At 45.5% G+C, this 19,084-nt stretch overlaps 1 protein-coding gene across 5 annotated transcripts in view; it reads left to right on the top strand.

The window, feature by feature from the left end:
* Positions 1 to 19,084, top strand: part of SUSD1 (sushi domain containing 1) — a 135,585-nt gene that overhangs the window by 98,234 nt on the left and 18,267 nt on the right. Inside the window, exons 23-24 of one of the 5 annotated variants that reach the window (XR_004001063.1) lie at positions 1,433 to 1,614; positions 6,664 to 8,567. The exons of 1 other annotated variant lie outside the window; for it this stretch is intronic. The gene's annotated coding sequence lies outside the window, so the exon portion shown is untranslated. Of the gene's footprint in view, positions 1 to 694; positions 1,342 to 1,432; positions 1,615 to 6,663; positions 8,568 to 14,759; positions 15,417 to 19,084 lie in introns of those variants that run through there. 3 more of the 5 variants (XR_004001067.1, XR_004001065.1, XR_004001064.1) reach the window with 3 other exon arrangements.

Here is a 19,084-nt window from a genome sequence, read left to right on the forward strand (position 1 = left end):
AAAGCTCATGCTCCAAAACGTCTGTTAGTCTATAAGGTGCCACAGGATTCTTTGCTGCTTTTACAGATCCAGACTAACACGGCTACCCTCTGATACTGAACAAAACAGGGCAATTATCAAGTGATTCATCCCCTGTCCCATTCCCAGCACCTGGCAGTCAGAGGCTAGGGCCTCTGTCCCTTTCCTAATGGGTCCTAACATTGTTGGCTTTTTTGACCGACAGTGCTTATTCAATGGATGTTTCGGGGAACTATTCACAGTGACTCCAGAGTAATTGTGTATAATCTGAAAATTTTGCCACCTGTCTCCCCCTTTCTCCAGATTATTTATGAATATGCTGAACAACACAAGTCCCAGTACAGATCCCTGGGCAACACCCCTATTTACCTCTCTCCATTCTGAATGAGTTGCAGGAGTCTGCAACCTAACAGCCCAGAGGGGGGGAGGCAAATCGCAGCATTGTGGCCCCAAAAAGATAATGATTGGAGCCCTGAGGCACAAGAGGGATGCTCTTGAGCTAGCCACAAACATTCCCCAATACAACTGATGTGAAATACTAACCTGACCAGGTCTGTGCTCTGCTGTTTTTCAAGTTATTATGAAGTGAGCCAGTTGAATGTCTTTCCATCCCATGATTATATATCTTTCCTGCTGGGGAAAGTTCTTTAATATTCTTTTCATCTGCCCCCCTCAGGTTTGTCTCAAAGTTCCTGAAGGGATTCCTTAAGAAATAAAAGCCCTCGCTCTTGTTTTGTGTGTCACTTTTCCAGTGGTGCAATGTCTGTCAACTGTAATTCATTGCAGTGGATGACTTCTCCGACTGCCAATTCATACTGTGACCCGTTTCCTAGGCTTTAATGTTATAGAAGTTTGGAAAGTCAGACTGATATTGAAGGGTAGTGTAACTTCACAGTGACTGACGAGTTTACCCCACTGACCTTGAAAACAAAAATTACCAGGGAAAAGAAAGCTTAGAAGAGAAAAACAGGAACAGACCAAAAAGCCATATTTTCAAAAATTAGTATCTCATTTTTGCCTATAAGATGTGTGGGGACAATTGTACATACAAACCAGGTTTGCACACACAGCTGGTTATTTGCCCACAGAGATACCATTTTCTACCAGGTCTGGGCTCGTGAATGCACATGTGGCAAATATGACTATCTCAGGCCAGGATTTTTGAAAATTGGACCCAAAGAGTGTCAATTGAACAGAGCATATTAAAAAATCCTCCCTGTTCTTAGGAACTATAAGTGTTATTTAACACACTCCAAAGAGAAGCAATTAGACAGCCTGTCAAGTCACATTTAGGCCTAAATTAATGTTCTGCTTAAAAAAAAAAAAAAAAGCTGATGCAAACCTATGACCATTGGAAGTGTTTCCATTAAATTTATTGTTCAATTTAACAAAGTTGTTTATTTAATGCCTCTAGTGTTTATAACCCACAACTGCAGTGCTGTGCAGTGGACAAGTACACCGCTACCTTGATATAACACCACCCGACATAACACGACTTTGGATATAACACAGCAAAGCAGTGCTCCGAGGGGGCAGGGCTGCGCACTCCAGTGGATCAAAGCACGTTCAATATAACACGGTGTCACTGCTAACGCGGTAAGATTTTTTGGCTCCCAAGGACAGCGTTATATTGAGGTAGAGGTGTATTCCCAGCTCTGCCATTGGCCTGCTGTGTGTCCTTGGGCAACTCAATTCACCTCTCTGTGCCTGTTTCCTTTGTCTGACCTGACTATTTCCTGTGGGGTTTTCAAAAGTGCCTGAACAATTTAGGAGCACAAGCAAATGGGATTATATGGGGCAGGGAGTGTCTCTCACTGTGTTTGCATAGCACAATGGTCCCAAGTAGTCACTGAGCCTTTGGATGATGTTGTAATATCAATAAATATTAGCTCTGTACAGCCCCTGAATCAGGGCGAACTTTTCACAGGGCACCTTCCTAAGCAGGTGCCTGGCTCACTTCCCCTTCAAGCCCACTCTGGGGGAAGGTGGATCAAGGAGCTAGGGCACAGACCTTTTGTGTCTTTTGGTGCGTGGATTCTGACGCACAAATGATGAATTAGCTGTTAGGTAAGTGATGTCACCACTCCATCACAGCAGCAGCAATGGGGGGAGGGATAGCTCAGTGGTTTGAGCATTGGCCTGCTAAACCCAGGGTTGTGAGTTCAATCCTTAAGGGGGGCCATTTGGGGAACTGGAGCAAAAAATCTGAGGATTGGTCCTGCTTTGAGCAGGGGGTTGGACTAGATAACCTCCTGAGGTCCCTTCCAACACTAATATTCTATGATCTGCAGCCGTCAAGCATGCCTATCCACCACTGAGATGATAGGGCAATCAATAAATAGATGTTATGCTGTTTGTTCCTGAGCGCCACAGAGGCATCATGGGGAACTCAAGGAGGTCCCCATTAAAGATATGAATTAAAACACTTGTAACCACACTGCATCCTGTTGTAGCAAAGAAAGCTCTTTTGGTTCCTCAGGTGGTTCTGAGTGGGCTGTGCCTGCAAAAGCTCATCTGGAGAAACCAGGGGACACAGACCTTAGTTGTCTGCCTGTCAAGAAGCGTGATATCTACCCAAAATAGAATCACACACCACCAGTTGCCACTGCTCATTAGAAAAGTTGTGTCTGATCTATTTTCAGAGAGGTTTGACTATTTCAGAAAAGGGGCATCTTGTGAGACCTGGGACAAGTCTCTCAGTCCCTCGGTTATATTACCGTGAAATTGGGGATAATGGTACTTAGTCTGAGAAGGTGCTGTGCAGATAAATACATTTAAGATTGAGATGCTCAGACTGCTACAGGAATGTGGGTGGGGTGTCTCACTACCTTAGACAGAACCACTCAGCATGCTGTTCACTCACTCCAATGCCCCCAAACATGCTTCCTCCCCCTGGCATTCAGCATGCTTCCTTCAGTGGGACCTCCACAAAGCTGTCACTTCAAAGATCACACCCAAGCATGTCCTGGCCTGGGGAAGATGCTGTTGTCCAAGAGAAGGAGCTTTTTTAAAAATGATTTCCTTTCAGCCTTGGGCCCAGGGTTGTTTTTCCTGTGGAGGGGAGTGATATCAGTATGAGGCATTATATTCTGGTGCAAGAGAAACTGGCCTTATCTTGAGGCATCATTCAGTGTAATGGTTCCCATTCTCTTCTGACCAGCGCTTTCATCACAAAACCATCCCCTCCAGGAGTGGTCAGGATTGTGTGACGTTCATCCACCACAGAGAGGAACAAAGACTCCCTATTATCTGAAGAAATCACATGAGTGGGCTTTAAAAAGGATGGTAAAGCCCGGGTGTCAGATTCAACTGAATGCAACAGTGCCAAGAAATCCCCTTAGATATGATCAGTGTGACTGAAGAGGCCTGTCGCTGTCTTCAACAGTGTGTGTAATCTTTGGTGAATTGATAAGCAATCCAGCTGAAGAGATCCAATTCTAATCCCAGACACAGAACGATTCTTAGCAGTTCCTAGAAGGAGTTTGCCAAAACTTTTCCTGAATATGCATTTTGCAATGTTTCTTTGAAGTAAGGGGAAAAAATGCATCAAGTGGCTCAGGGTGGGGAGGAGGAGTTGTGGTGGGAAAAAGCTGATTAAAGGGGGGGGTGAAGGGAGCCATGAGGGAGAAGGGCTGCAACCTTGTTTCTCTCAAGAGATGCATTTTGCAAATAAGCCAGTGCGGTCGGGAAGCCATGAAAGGTTTTACGCCCATATGCAAATTGCAGATCATTTCCTCTCATTCATAGAATCATAGAATATTAGGGTTAGAAGAGACTTCAGGAGCATAGGCAGCGAGTTATATTCCCACGTGGTGCCTGGTAGAAAGCCCTTGACTCTGTGACTGCACAGAATTCAGTGTACACACAGCACCCCAGGAGGATAAAGGGCTGAGTCAGTGTGTGCTTTCCAGGGGTCTGGGTATTTCAAACCAATTTTTGGGTGCCCGGCTCAAAACATCATTAAAAACACAGGATTTTCAGTGGGAGGGTGCTTAGCACTTTTTAAAAATGAGGCCACTTTAGGGTGTTTCAAGTGGGCAGCCAAAAACAGAGCCATCTAAAATCATTGGTTAGTTCTGAAACTCTTGCCCTTAACTTGTGCCTAAATTCCCTGTCTCTAAACTGGAGGTAATATGCACTATCCCTGCCTCACAGGGCGATTGTGGGGATAAATACATTGATGTCAGTGCAATGTAGATCCTACACAGACAGAGAGAGCATAGAGCCTGATTCTAATCTCACATCGGGGGTGAACCTGGAATGACTCCACTGATATCAACTGAGTTACATGGCGGTAAAACTGAGCATGCGAACAGAATTCACCCCATTAGAATTTGGTACCAACTAATCCAGAAACTGTTTTGAAAGGGTAGAAGTTTCAACAATAATACAGAAACGGTAGACGTGTTCAATAAATGTTCTGTATTTGCGAGGGGGAGAGGAACGGATAAGTTAATGTGATCCTGGAATGCATAAAAAAAAATCAAGAGTGGCAGTAGAAAGGTTATTTTACCTCTATATTTGGCACTGGTGCCACCGCTGCAGGAATACTGTGTTCAGCTCCGGTGTCTACAATTCAAGATATTGATAAGTTGGAGAGGATTCAGAGAAGAGCCCTGAGTATGACTAATGGATTAGAAAGCCTGCCTTTAATGATGAGCTAAATATACTGGGAGCTCCTTGAGTCTAACAAAGACAAATATTTAACAGTGGGCTTCAGTAGAGATGCTACCTCTTCAATCTAGCAGAGAAAGTTGAAGCTAGACAAATTCAGAATGGAAATAACTAAGGCATAAATTTTTAATGGTAAGTGGAAATAATCATTGGAAAAATTCACTGAGGGGCATGGTAGATTGTCTACCGCTGAGAATTTTTAAATCAAGAATTTCTAAAAGATCTGCTCATGGAATCATGTTGAGGAAGTTCTATGGTGATCACAATGGGCCTTCCTGGCTTTGGCATCTATGAAACTTGGTTAAAAAGCTCAAACACAAATGGACTATGCTACAGTCCTCATCAGCCAAGATGAAAATATAGCTGCTAAATCCGAAGAGATCTGTGGGAGAAAGAGCCCAGTCTCTGGGACGACACAGCTGTGATATAAACGGGATGAGGGTGACTTGGTCAGGAAGTGGAAGGCAGCTGTAATTTGGACTCTTCTGGCATTCAGTGACTGTGCAAAATAAATGAAATTTACATCAGTTTGTAGGGACCAAAACTGAGCCTGAGGCAGGAACAGCTCCTATTGAAGCCAATGCATAGTCCCACTATATTTGGCACTGGTGCAACTGCTGCTAGAATACTGTATCCAGTTCTGATTCCACAATTTCAAGAAGGATGCATCTTACTGGAGAGGGTTTAGAGAAGAGTCACGAGACTGATTAGAGGATTACAGAATGTGCCAAACAGACTCAATCTATTTAGTCTGTAAGTACTGTTAGAAACTAACAGGTCCTACATGGGGAACAAAAAAATTTATAATACAGGGCTCGTCAATCTAGCAGAGAAAGGTCTAACACAATCCAGTAGCTGGAATTTGAAGCTAGACAAATTCAAACTGGAACTAAGGCACACAATTTTAACAGTGAGGGCAATTAGCTCCTGGAACTCGAATTTCCACCAAGGGCAGCAAAATGCCGCCCCGCAAATCCTGCCGCCCTAGGCGACTGCCTAGGGTTGCCTAGTGGAAGCACTGGCCCTGCACGTTACACTACTTTGCCTTTTATACCTGACAGGCCTAACTCTGCACTGAGTTATACCCAGTGTAAATTTAGAGTTGCTCCAATGAATTCAACAGGGTTGTTTTGGATTTACACCAGTGTAAGTCAGAGAAGGATTTGGGCCAATATTTGTTACAGCTGAATTTGGCTCAGGGACTTCCCTAGGATTTCCATGGCTTACCACAGGCTGCATTAAATTTGCCCCATTGGCCCTACTGAGTGGCTTCATTGAGTTTTGTTATTCTGGATCAGTGTGAAGGGTTTGGCTTTGCAAGGCACAGAACAACAGTGCCTTGGGGAATGGCATATGCTATGGCCATGACAAACCCAGGGGCGGCCTGTTTGGGTTGTTGAGGGGCCACAGTCCAGAAGGACAGTGGGTAAAACTGAGGGCTTGTCTATACCTAAAACGCTGCAGAGACATCGCTTTAGTGCTTCAGTAGAGACGTTACCTGCACCGACAGGAGCGATTCTCCCATTAGCATAGGTTATCCACCTCTCGAAAGGAGGTAGCCATGGCGATGGGAGAATTCTCCTATCAACCTAGGCTGTCTGCACCTGGGGTTAGGGTGGTTTAACTGGGTTGCTATGGGGTGTGGCTTTTTCATACCCCTCAGCCATAGTTATTATACCAGCCTAATTTCCTAACGTAGACCAGGCCTGAGCTGTTGAAGGGAGTTCAGCCAGGAAGTAACCAAGAAAGGATATGGCTCAGTGGGACCTGTGTTCTGGCGTTTTGCCAGAAGCTGGGACTGGGCAACATCAATCTCTTGATGATTGCCTGTGCTGTTTATTCCCCGTGGGGAACTTGGCATTGGCCACTGTTAGAAGACAGGATACTGGGCTAGATGGACCTTTGGTCTGGCCCAGTATGGCCACTCTTATGACCTAATCACTTTGGTTTTTTCTCTTCTGTTTTCTAAAGGTTTCTCAATTCTCACTTTTGTCTGAAGTCACATCTACACTTCAGGTGATACAACAACATGGCTACGTGTGTCACAGTAACCCCATCTTCCAGACACACACTACAGTGCTGAAAGGAGGTTTTCCATCACCACAGGAACACCACCTCCCAGAGCAATGATAGCATTTTTCATTCCACCCGGCTGCATCTGTACTGGGGGTTACGTCAGCATAGATCCAACATTCAGGAGTGTGGATTTTTTACCCTCCAACCAATGTAGTTATGCTGACCTAAGCTTTAAGTGCGGACCAGGCCTTAGTCTGGTAGCCCAGGGAAAAAGGCTACATTTCTGTGGCTTTCTGTTGAAGAAAGGTAACCTCCCCGGGCCCAGTTCTGTTCTCATTTATACCAGATTGATGGCAGAGCAGTTGCTCCGGATTTATTCCAGTGCAGCAGAGGAGGATTTGGCCCCAGCAGGATTCCTGTCTTATATTCTGTGTAATATTATCAAAAACCCTTGTGCCTTATTTATAAGGCATTATTGATACCGAAATAGAGAGAGGTTGCTGGTCGTCTGGTAAGGGGCCTCAAAGATAGCTTTAAACTGGATTATAAAAAGAAGGGAAGCAGCGGTAGGGACCTACAGTACCTGGTCGCTGTTGCTCCTGCAGCTGACGGTGGCAGATAGGTGTGCCAATATTAATGAGAATCACATCAGGACTTGGAGGCTGGCCTGGGTCATCACAGATCAGCACAGTAACAACACGCATAAAGCTTTACCATCCTTCTATCTGTCCATCTCACTGTCTCTCACACCTGTGTGCTTTGGGGCAAGTCACTAAGATCACTGCCTCAGTTTCCCCCCTTAGGGAAGGCCAGAGGACTAAGTAATGTTTGAAGCGTGGTTAATGTGCCATCAGGACTGTTATCGTCATCATTATTACTACCACTCTGCTGGAAGTTTAATGACAGTGCAAACAGACTGATAGCTCACTGGCTGCAAATAACCAGTATCTGAGATAATAAATGACTGATTGATACAAATTGCAATAGACTCTAAACATCTCAGACTAAATGGAGCATTGAGAAATCTGTTGGTTGCTATCAGGAATGGTGCCTGGGTCAGGACATGTTGACCCAACATGCTCCTAAAGCAGCATCAGCAGGGTGTATGCCAGTGGTTCTCAACCTCTTTACCATTGTGGGCTGCATCCAGTACTACCTGTATGGCCCTGAGGATGACACATGGGCTGCAGTTGTGTGCTGATTGGGCCACGGGTTGAGAACCACTGCTGTATGCATTTTGTAAACCAGAGAAGGTTGCAGACATGCCAAGTACTGCAGCTCCTGTTGATTTCAGTTTGAGCTGTGGGTGGTTGGCACCATGGAAAATTAGGTTCTAAGAATTCGCACAGGAAATGTGTGGCAGACTCAGAAAGTGAGTGCTGAAACCTCATTCAGTCCCATAGCTACAAGACCATCTTTTCCCACGTCATTTTCACATAATTCTCAGAAATGCCTTATGAGAAGTGGCCTAGTACTGTAGTTTCTGACAGAGGCAAAGGCAGATGATGTGTCAGTAATACACCACTTAGGATATGTCTGTAATTGCATTCAGATACCTGGGATTGGCCCATGCTAGCTGACTTGGGCTTAGGCTAAGGGTCTGTTTAATTTAACTTAATTGCAGTCAGGCTGCAGTCTGAGCTCTGAGACCATCTCACTTGACAAGGTCCTAAACCTCAAGCTCTGACCCAAGCCCAAGCATCTACACCACAATTAAACAGCCCCTAGGCCTGACACGCAGAAGCCTGCCTGAGTCAGCTGGCACAGGCCAGCTGTGGCTTTTTAATTGCAGTGTAGACATAGCCTGGGTGTTACCAAGTGCCAGGGCTTCAGATTTAACCATGTTTCAGTTTATTATTCACAGGCCTGCCGATGGGGGGAGGGAGCAAAAGGGGCAATTGTGAAGGGGCAGTGGAGCTGGGGCAGGGCTTCCTGACTGCCTTCACACCACGCCACTCCCAGAAGCAGCTGGAACACCATTATGACCCCTGCTCTACAGGGAGGCAGGGGCTCTCTGCATGCTGCCCCCATCCCGAGTGCGGACTCCTGCAGCTCCCATTGGCTGGGAACTGCAGCCAATGGGAGCTGTGGGGGAGGTTCCTGCGGGCAATGGAGACCTCCTGGGCCTCTGCCTAGGAGCCACTGCCAGAGGGGTTTGCTGGTTACTTTTGGGAGCTGCCCGAGGTTGGTGCCAACCCCCTGACTCCCTCCTCCACCCCAACCCTCTGCCCCAGCCCAGACCCTGCACTCCACATCCCCTCTGCACCCTAACTCCCTCCCAGAGAGTGGTGGATCTGGGAAGGGAGTTTGGGTGTTGGAGAGCGTTCCGAGCGGGGTTGCAGGCAGTTGGGGTGCAGGATGGTTTTGGGGTATGGGCTCCAGAAGGGAATTTGGGTGTGTGAGGGGACTCAGGGCTGGGGCAGAGGGTTGGCGTGTGGGAGAGGGTGAGGGGTGTGATCTCCTGCCGGGTGCTGCTTACCTCAGCTGGCTCCTAGGAAGCAGTGACATCTCTCTCTGGCTCCTAGGCAGAGGGGCGGCCAGAGGGCTCTGCCTGCTGCTGATGTCCACAGGCCAATGGGAGCTATGGAGCCAGCACTTGGGGAGGGGGGAGCGCACTGAGCCGCTTTGGCTACCCCTGCACCTTGAAGCTGGAGGGACATGTTGCTGCTTCCGGGAAGCCAGACAGAGCCAGGCAGGGAGTCTGCCTTAGCCCTGCTGCATTCCTGACTGGACTTTTATCAGCCCAGTAAGCGGTGCTGACCAGAGCCACCAGCGTCCCTTTTCGACCGGGCATTCTGGATGAATACCAGATGGCTGGAGTGGCAGCCTTAGTAGATTTATTAACTGATGCCACCATCTGTGTCACATTAATACGCAGAAATCCCAGCTGCATTTAGCAAGTCCTCTAAAAATGAGCTGAATGATTGAGCTTGCCCTGGAGGACCAGGGTTTAGGCTTTCCTGCTACCTTAATGTAGGGAGAATACAATAGAGAGTAGTGGAGGGTTTTCCAGGCTACTGCCACCAAATGGTTAATTTAAATATGATTAAACATATCTTACTGAGACATGGTCAAGTTCGAGCAGGCCTTTGGTATGTGCTAACTTTCCCAGGGCCTGTGTGACCAAGGATGTGGTTGTAAAATAACCAGTAAGTTAGATAAACAAAAGGTGGGAAGTACCTTGACATCTTTTTGAACTCACTGACTGCATACATGCTGGGTTATGAGCCATGGCTAGCACTTAATTGCTATGACACCATGACCAAAGGAAATCTAATCTAAACTGCCCTCCTTAGAGATTGTTAGTGTTTCGAGGGGCTTCAGTGCCTCCACCCTTAAAGTAAATCTCTCCACGTGTCACTTTTTCTAGACAGCCTATTCATAGTCTGCAGAGTCATTTTTTCCTTTGGGGACGGGGTGGGATGCATGTACACAGGTTTATAGAGCAGAGCTCTGTGGTGTTGGGAGTCAAACCCAATGGATTTAAGTAGATACAGAAGTGGTGCGAGATCAGAATCACCCCCAGTAGGATTCTAAGTGTCATGTTTCTAGGGCCAGGCTGAGACTTGGATTTTCAGTGGGGCCTAAGGGCATTAGGTGTCTAAATCCCAGTGACTTTTAGTGTGGCTGGGCATCACAGCTGAACTCCACAATGGGGTCTAATCTTATTGCTAGCAACCTGATACAAAGCCAGCATCAGGGCGCCATGGCACACACTGATACCTGACTTTGGGCATGAGTGCTCCAGGACAGCAGGGGGCTTGTAAGCTAGTACTTGTGGGGGTTTCAGGTACGTCTACACTAGAAGCACGGTGTGCTGCTGCAGCATAGACATGAACTACAGCCAGAGGAAGGGTTCTTCTGTCACTGTGGTACATCCACTTCTCCAAGACAGGTAGCTAGACTGATGGAAGAATTCTTCCATGGACCCAGGGGTGTCTGCACTGGGGCATAGGTCAGCTTAACTGCATCACTCAGGGCATGACATTTTTCACAGGCCCTAGTAATGTAGTTTGCTTGACATACCTTTATAATGCAGGCCAGACCTGCGAGCATAGCAGGATGTGAGGAAGGCATGACTGCTGTGCTGACTGCTCTGTGGTGTGACGATACAGCTTTATCTTGGCTGAAACCACCCACTGCACCCCTTGCAGAGCAGGCTGTGCAAAGTGAGTGGTGTGACGGGTGTTGGTAGAAAGGAACTGGCTTGGTGGGGGTGGGGAGAGGTAAGGCCATGCCTACAGTACAGTACAGTTTGCTGGCATATCTATGTGAGTCAGGGGTGCGATCTCTGACTGACACAGCTGGGCCAGATATAGTCCCTCATGTAGATGCAGCTGTACTAGCAAACAGTGTGTTTACTGGTAAGGCTTGTTTCACGTGGGGAGGACGACGGAACAAGCAATGCCTTTAAAAGATCAGCTGTGCTGGTACAGCTGTAGCTACACTGGGTATGCAGTGTTGTAGCTATGCCAGCAAGGTGCTCCTAGTCTAGATCTGGCCTAAGAGAGCAGGCAGCTTGGCTAGCAGGAGACCAGAATTAATTTGCATGCTGGGGAAGAGCAAAGGTTTGGGCAAGGACATTACCCTGCTTTCAGGTAAAGTGCCTGGGGATCTTGGATGAGGAACAGAGTCTCCACTTTTAAGGCTTCCTATGAAACACACCCCTCACCCAATAAACTGCATGGAATTCAGCTTACCTACCTGGGAACAATGAATGGCTGAGTCAGCTGTGCTGGGGTCAGATAGAATCTACTGCTACAGCTGCCAGAAGATCCTGGTGTCTCTACCACTGTTTCCTTCTCTCAATAAACTCTTATAAGAGTGTGTTTGTTTTTTTAAATCACTACAAAACCAAACAAACAACAAACAATCCTGCAGCAAGTCATTGGTGAGGTGGCCGCTAGTGCTCACAACAGAAAAGGCCTAAGATGCTGGCAGGTTGATCACCAGGCTGTTCAGATTACTGGAAAACAACAGATCTTTTAAAGACATTTCGAGTGATATCCGATATATTGAAAGCCAATCCTGACAACCTCCTTCCAGACTAGGACCTGGCACCTCTGCTTTCTACCATGAAAACCTGAGGAAGCCAAAAGCCAGTGAATCCAGAACAAAAGGCAGGCTGAACATCCTGGGCTACCCGAGTGATGCTACAAAGGTTTCCTAATTGAAAACAAATAGCAAAGCTCTAACAATTTAGCACTGATTGCTACAGCATGTAGATTAGAGATGAGTCAAAGTGACACTCTGCATCTGACACTCCTGAACTTAGGGGAAAGTGAAATTTTGATCTGGATCCTAACTTCGCAGCTATCCAACGTGGCTGTACGGGGCTGTGCCCAAACCCTGGATCAGCACTCGGTGAGGTTTGGTGCTGAACCTGAACTTTACAATGACAAAATAAAACCATAGTCAAGAATCTTGACAGACCTGCCCGTAAAAAAGCAAAGGAACTGGACTGTGTGTTGCTGACAGAGTGCTAACCTCCGAGCATCCACCTCATTCTGAAGAAGTCCTGTAGAATTTACTAGGAATGAAAGCAGCAATATGTAATAGTTTTCTATAGAAATTCTCTACTAAACTGAAGGGTTAGAGTAATCAGTTTGACAGATATTTTTTAAATCATTGCATAGAATTCTACAGCAGGCATCTAATGCTTTATGTGAAGGGTGCCTCAAGCCTACAGAACAGGATTCTAAAGTCCTGCAGAATGCATATTATTTTCTGAGAGACTGGGGGAGGTAATATTTATTGGACCAACTTTTGTGGGTGAAATGGACATGCTTTTGAGCTACGTGGAGCTCTTCTTCAGCTCTGCGTAGCTCAAAAGCATGTCCCTTTCACCAATAAAATTTGGACCAATAAAATATGTATCTCACCCACTTTGTCTCTCTAATACCCTAGGATCAACATGGCTATAAAAACACTGCAAGAATGTTCTAATACATTCTATAGGATTTTTTCATAAGGCTTACCTTCCAGGATTCCATTATGGGACACAACTGTTTCTCAGCCTCTCTGTTGGACTTTTATTTTACCCCCTGACATACTGGCCTAGCTCAACAGGATGTGAAGGCAAATATACATGTCCATGTTGCACAGCAGCCATGGATACACCTGACTGTGTCTGTAACTAATTGTAGAGGCAGCAGGAACTTTGCAACAGAACAGGAGGAGCTTGGCCTGGTTATACATTGTCCTGGATCTTGTGTAGTTATTTATAACTGTGCACAGTGGGTGTAAAATACTATCATGGTGAGAATGCAGATTTATACACGGTATACTATGGTCTGGATTCTCTCCTGTTACATCAGTTTTACACTGGTGTAGCTCCATAGACTGCAGTGAAATGACTTCTGATTTACATGGTTCTGAGAGGAGAATCAGTCTCATGGCCCCAGTCCTCAGCTGATGTAAATTGCCATAGTGCCATTGACCTCAGTGTTTCTTAGACTGTAAACAGCTTGGCGTAAGGATTGTGTCTTATTCTTATTTATTTACAGCACCCAACACTCTGTTGGCACTTAGCGAGTATTATAGCATATGAAGCTATGTAACTGTTTTTTTCTCCGTGTACTGCCCCCTTGCATTTCCAGGAATCTGCTGCAGGCAGCTGCCATTTTGGGTGCAGTTCAGATGCAGCCAGTTACAGAGGCACACAATGCGTATTCTCTCCAGGAGACTGTGCTTGGAGTTTTTCCTGATAATTGCTTCACTTAATCTAAAACAAAAGCCCTTCTCACTGGAAATATATAGTCACTCATTGTGCATGTAAAAAACATAACCAGTAACCATAAGCTTTGGAAGGCATCACTAAGTATTTATAACAATATTTCTAACATGCATTAGGCAGCAGCATAAGGTAAAACTAGGAGTTCATCACTGAGATAAGGCTATTTGCCTAGGTCAAGGATAATTCAACTTGGATGGGTGGTTTTGTTTTCTTGCCTCTATTGTTTTCTGTGCTCTTCAGGATTTTGTATTTTTGCTTTCTGAGCAGAACTTTTCTGTTGTTGTTCTTCTTTCCTGCTGTGGACCACTGAAGGCAGACGTTCTTAGTTCCTGATATGCAGAAAGAAATTCCAATGTGCTAAAATGCGATAACCTGAGAACTCTGCTTCCCTCAGCATATCCTGTTGTTGTAGATAGCATGGGCCTGATTCTGGGTTACACTGGGGTGACTCCATTTCTTTCAGTGGGGTTATTCCCAAGGTATAATATACCAGAGGTCAGAACCAAGTCTGCTAGATGCTTGAACTTAACTCATTTCCCCTGATTTTTAACTGTGGACTGTTTGTCTGGTTTGGAGTCTAGTTGGTGCAGATTTCTCCCCTGCCCCCAACTGACATAGACTCTGTACATCTATTTAGCTGGTCTATGAATGTTTTGCTATTTAGAGATTTACTGGAAATCTTAAGGCACATAAAGTCCCTCAGGAGAAAATTCCTTTAACTTTTAAAAATAGTAAGGGTTCATTATTGCTTTAAAGCAGAGCAACACTGTTAAATTAATGTGTCACTGAAAACTGTAAACTACTGATGCCCTGGCCCCTGGCTAGAGAGAGGAGACACGCTTCAGCTGTTCTCATTGCTGGAGCGCCCATTGGCACCAGAGGAGAACTGATAATTTAGAGCAGCCTATGTCAGAGATCAAAGTAGCCTCCAGCCAGCCCTAGAATCTGTTGGCTGCAGAGATGGCAGGCACTACTGAATACAAACAAGCAAGCAAATAAATCATACGTAAACACAGCTACCTTTGTCCCCTCCCCCAACTCATGTTCTGAGCACAGGTTGGATGGGCCTGAAAATCAAGATCCAGGCACCTGGGTCATAGCTGAACATCAATGTTGGACTGGTATTTGGAAACTCTAGGGTCAGTGTGGAACACAAAAGGAACTCTCCTGCTTAAATTCAAGGCTCCCTGGTCTGTTCCCTCCCCCTCAAGTTCCAAGGCGTCCGCTGATCTGCAAAAAGCTCTGTGCATTGTCTTACACAATCTACTCCTTGGGACGTGAATTCCACCTGCAGATTTTTTTTTTGTCTCCACAGAGAATAGATTGTGCTGGCGAGGCGCTGCAATTGCACCTTTCACCCACTAAGGGCTGCTGTGGCACCAGAACAAAAGGCATCTGGCTCAGGGCTGAAGCAGCCAGCCTCAGAGAGGGACGGGGCAGAGGCTGCCTTCCTCACAGTGCCCTGTCTATGGGGCCCGGTGAGGAGACATGGGATATGGGGGGACACAGGAGCTAATGGGATGACAGCATTGAACCAGGGGCTGAACTGGAGTGGAGGTGCAGGGACACTTGGGGACAGGGGCAGATGTGCCTGACTGAATGGGAGAGGCTAGGGGTCAGTCAAGATCTGCATGGGGGAGGCTTCCAACTCCCTAACAATCCCTCCCCCTCAACAAACAAACAAAACAAAAAAACCCCAACCTGTTCCATACTGCTCCAACCCACACCCAAACAACCCTCCATGTTCACCCCCCAGGCTCCTTCCCACCAGTTCCTTCCCTTAGCTCCTATGTCACCTCTGATTCACCCCAGCCATTGCATAGCTTCTTAGGGGTGCAGAAAATAGGTTTCTGTATTGTAGTTCAGATGAATTACTTAAAATTCTATATTAATATGCCTAGTAAGGAATCTATTTGTCAAAACACATTTCCTGCATTTTTTATTGTCTGTATTGTTACAGACATACTTGCTGACAGATATTTTGAAATAAATTACCAACATAACTGAAACTGGAATGATCATATGTTATTCTGACAAATAAAAATATGTAGAATTTTAAAATATTGTGCACAGAATTTTTTTATTTTTGGCACAGAATTCCCCCCACAGTAATCTTCATGGTGTTTTTTTAGATCAGAGGCTCTGCAATGGGATTAACTCTTTGCTGGGATGCTCGCTCTTGCCTTTCAAAACTTTGAAAAAACTCATCTCTTTGCTACATAGGCTATAATATTATGGACTATTACTCCAAAAAGCTGACTTGCAAATACTCACAATACTAGCTCTTGCAATGTAAAATCCTAGTGGAGACAAGGCCTGGATAGTTTTTACCTTGATATAGTTATGTGACCTCAACCGTAGACCCCACACCCCATCTTGATATAAAAAGTGTGATTTTAAAAAAGTTACAAAACCATAGAGGCCACTTTTAAAGGTGACTTGTAAAGGGGAGAAACTTGGTTTGTGCTCTCTCTTCTTATTTGTGGAAGAAGGCCAGGCTATTTAAAACTCCTTGGGCTTTTAGTTCACTGAGGGGTCGTCCCCCCCCTCAACGTTATTTAATACAAACATCTGACAAGCAGTTTCTAGGAATGATCTCTTTGTTAAAGTTTTGACACCCTTTCCCTTCAGTTAAGGGCTGAAACATTTTCCACTCCAGTTCCTTGGCCCTCTGGGGAGTCCTCTAGCAAAAACAGGGATGGCCTGTCTTAATATTCATAAGACAAAAAACCAACAGAAAAAAACACCTAAGCAAACCAACCTGTCAAGCATTCTTTATAAACAATATAGTAAAAAGGGGAACAAACCAAATTGTTCTTCCATTACAGGTCACCTTTAACAGTCATCTGGAGTATTTAATAGTAGCAGTAGAGCCACTGAACCTTGTTTTGGTTTTTTTACAAAAGAAGCTATACTGAACTGTGAGATGCTATTACTAACTGTTACGTATGTACAGAGGGCCAGATGGTTCTGCAGTGTAAAGAGGTGTAGCTCCATTGAAGAAAACAGAAGTATACTGATTTATGCCAGCTGAGGATCTAGCCCCCAAAATGTTGTGGAATGTCAGGAGCCCTCTCATATTTTCTCGATAGTCTGTAAACTATCAGCAGCGAACTGACATTTCTGAAATAAAAACCACATCTCCTAGCAAGCTGGCTTCCTGAGCCTGGGGATCCCAAGTGATCTCCCACATGAGTCACTAAACATTTCAGAAAAATAATTTTAAAATGTAGATGTGGAAATAGCCAGCTGAGAATCCAGCTTGTAACAATGGTTCATATCTATAAACTCTGCAGCAATCATTCTCCCCCTTATGTTGTCCTTTGAGGGATACTAAAGAGAGGATCTAGCCTGCCAGAGCAGAGATTTTCATTATCAGTGGTAAAGTATACCCCTCCCCCACTGTCTGCCTCTCATAGGTTAACCGGGTCACACCTGGAGATGAAAGACTTATGTAAAGGTTTGGAAAAGGAGAACTGAATGAGTCCTGGGATTCAGAGCCTTTTACCTCCTGGCCACTGGTTTGAAGCCAGTCCAGAGTGGTAGAGAATGAAGCAGTTTAGTGGTTTTTAAAATGAATTTGTTGTTTTGGATTCAGTTCCTATTGAACACCTGTCCCCATTAAAAAGACCCACAAATGAAATTGGCACTCATTAGCACCAGTGTCAGGAGAGCCACTGGAGCAGGCAACGACTGACTGGGCATGGAGAATGAGCAAGTCTGACACTCCTTTCAATGATCATTCCAGGTCAGGGAGGAGGCACAAGGGTAGGGCAACGTAGGGTAGCTGCCATGCCCAGTGCTGTGGATAAATCGAAGACTTCAGCCTTCTGAGTTGCTAGGCCAGCGCACGCACACACACACTTCATTTAAGTAATTGTTCAGGTGCAGTGAATTAGTTTCTGCAATGGATGAGGGAAAAAAACCCACTCTCATTTCAATTGAGTGATAGCTTGTTCAGAAACAAGTGACAAGTTACCCATGTTGCTTGTTGGACTGTCAGCAGTTTGGGGAATTTTCCTTGTGTCTGCCGGTACCCTCAAAGGCTCCATTGTTCACCAGTCTCTCCTGACTGCTCTGCTGCTAAGGTTTGAAAATATTTTACTTGTAACAGTTTACATGTCCGTCTCCTGTGCGTGGCTCATTTGCTCAATGATGTTCCTTCTGGAATGGACTCCTAAAGTCCTTTGTAGTTTAGATAACAAAATCTGGGCCCACTCCTGCGGTCATCCCTCTGGCTTCTGACTGTGGTAGGACTTTTGCTTGAGTAAGGAATGCAGGCCTGGCTGTTCTGTTAGCCTATGCATAGACCAGGAGCATGGAGAAGGGTACATGTGCACACGTTGTAAGGTAATATTCAGTAACTTAAGCATGGGCAGCGTGTAATTGAGGCTGGGGGAGGCTAAGCCTCCCCAAACCTCTGCTAATGCTCCCCACACCGGGGCTGGGCTCAGAATTTCTTGGGTGGCTGGGGCTTGGGCTGCTCTGGACACTGTGGGGGGCTCCTCTGGCCCCAGCCAGCAACAGCAGGAAAGCAGAGCCTGAGGCAGAAGGGGCCAGGCAGGGGGGTAGGCTCCCTGAGGGGGGGGAGGAGGTTCATGTGCCTCCCATGAGCTCATGACTTCCACTTTTTCAATGAGATGTACAGAGATCCATGCATTTCCTTATGTTTTACATCAGTGGCTCTCGAGCTTTCCAGGCTACTGTACCCCTTTCAGGAGTCTGATTTGTCTTGAGTACCCCCACATTTCACTTAACTTAAAAATGACTTGCTTACCAAAACAAATCAGGCAAAAAACACAAAAAAGCACCCTACTGAAAAATTGCTTACTTTCATTTTTACAATATAATTATAAAATCAGTCAGAATATAAATATTGTACTTACCTTTCAGTGTATAGTATTTATAGCAGTATAAACAAGTCATTGTCTTTATGAAATGTTAATTTGTATGACTTCACTAGTGCTTTTTATGTAGCCTGATGTAAAACTAAGCAAATATCTAAATGGGTTGATGTAAGACCTTTGCATACCTCCAGAGTTACACAGACCTCTGGTTGAGAACCATTGTTTCACATAACCTCGGACTCTTAATGCACAACAAAGATAGGGTATGTCTGCACTGCCCTGCAATTCGGACTATGGGTATGTGAATAGTACTGTGCACCCATGTCCTGCGCTGCAACTATCCCGTGAGGACATTGCAGCTGTGAACTTAAAGGTCCCAAGTTTCAAATTACTGTGGTCCTCTCTTCAAAGACATTTTGGTGTGCACTGTTATTCATGCCCCCTTAATCAGAACTGCAAGGCAGTGCAGACATGCCCATATACTTGACATAAGAGACCAGTTCCTCACCCAGTGCAAATTGTCATAGATTGAGACAGTGTCACAACGACTATAATTACTGGACTGGTTGCTCAGGCTCAAGATGGGTGATGAGTTCACTACTCTGCCAGACAATGAAAATACTTGTTTGCCCTCAGAAGCCTTAGTGATTGCCTGGATTATTGGGCGGATGGAGCACTCACCCCATGGCCAGTATTTTACACACTGTTCTGGAGCCTTCTTAGGTTGGGTTTGTCCAAATAATTTGTCAGTATTTTTGTACACTACTTGCATCTGTGTCCCTTATTATGCTTA

The sequence above is a fragment of the Gopherus evgoodei genome, chromosome 6 (genome assembly GCF_007399415.2).
Source record: "Gopherus evgoodei ecotype Sinaloan lineage chromosome 6, rGopEvg1_v1.p, whole genome shotgun sequence".
In the NCBI taxonomy this organism is placed as follows: domain Eukaryota; kingdom Metazoa; phylum Chordata; order Testudines; family Testudinidae; genus Gopherus; species Gopherus evgoodei.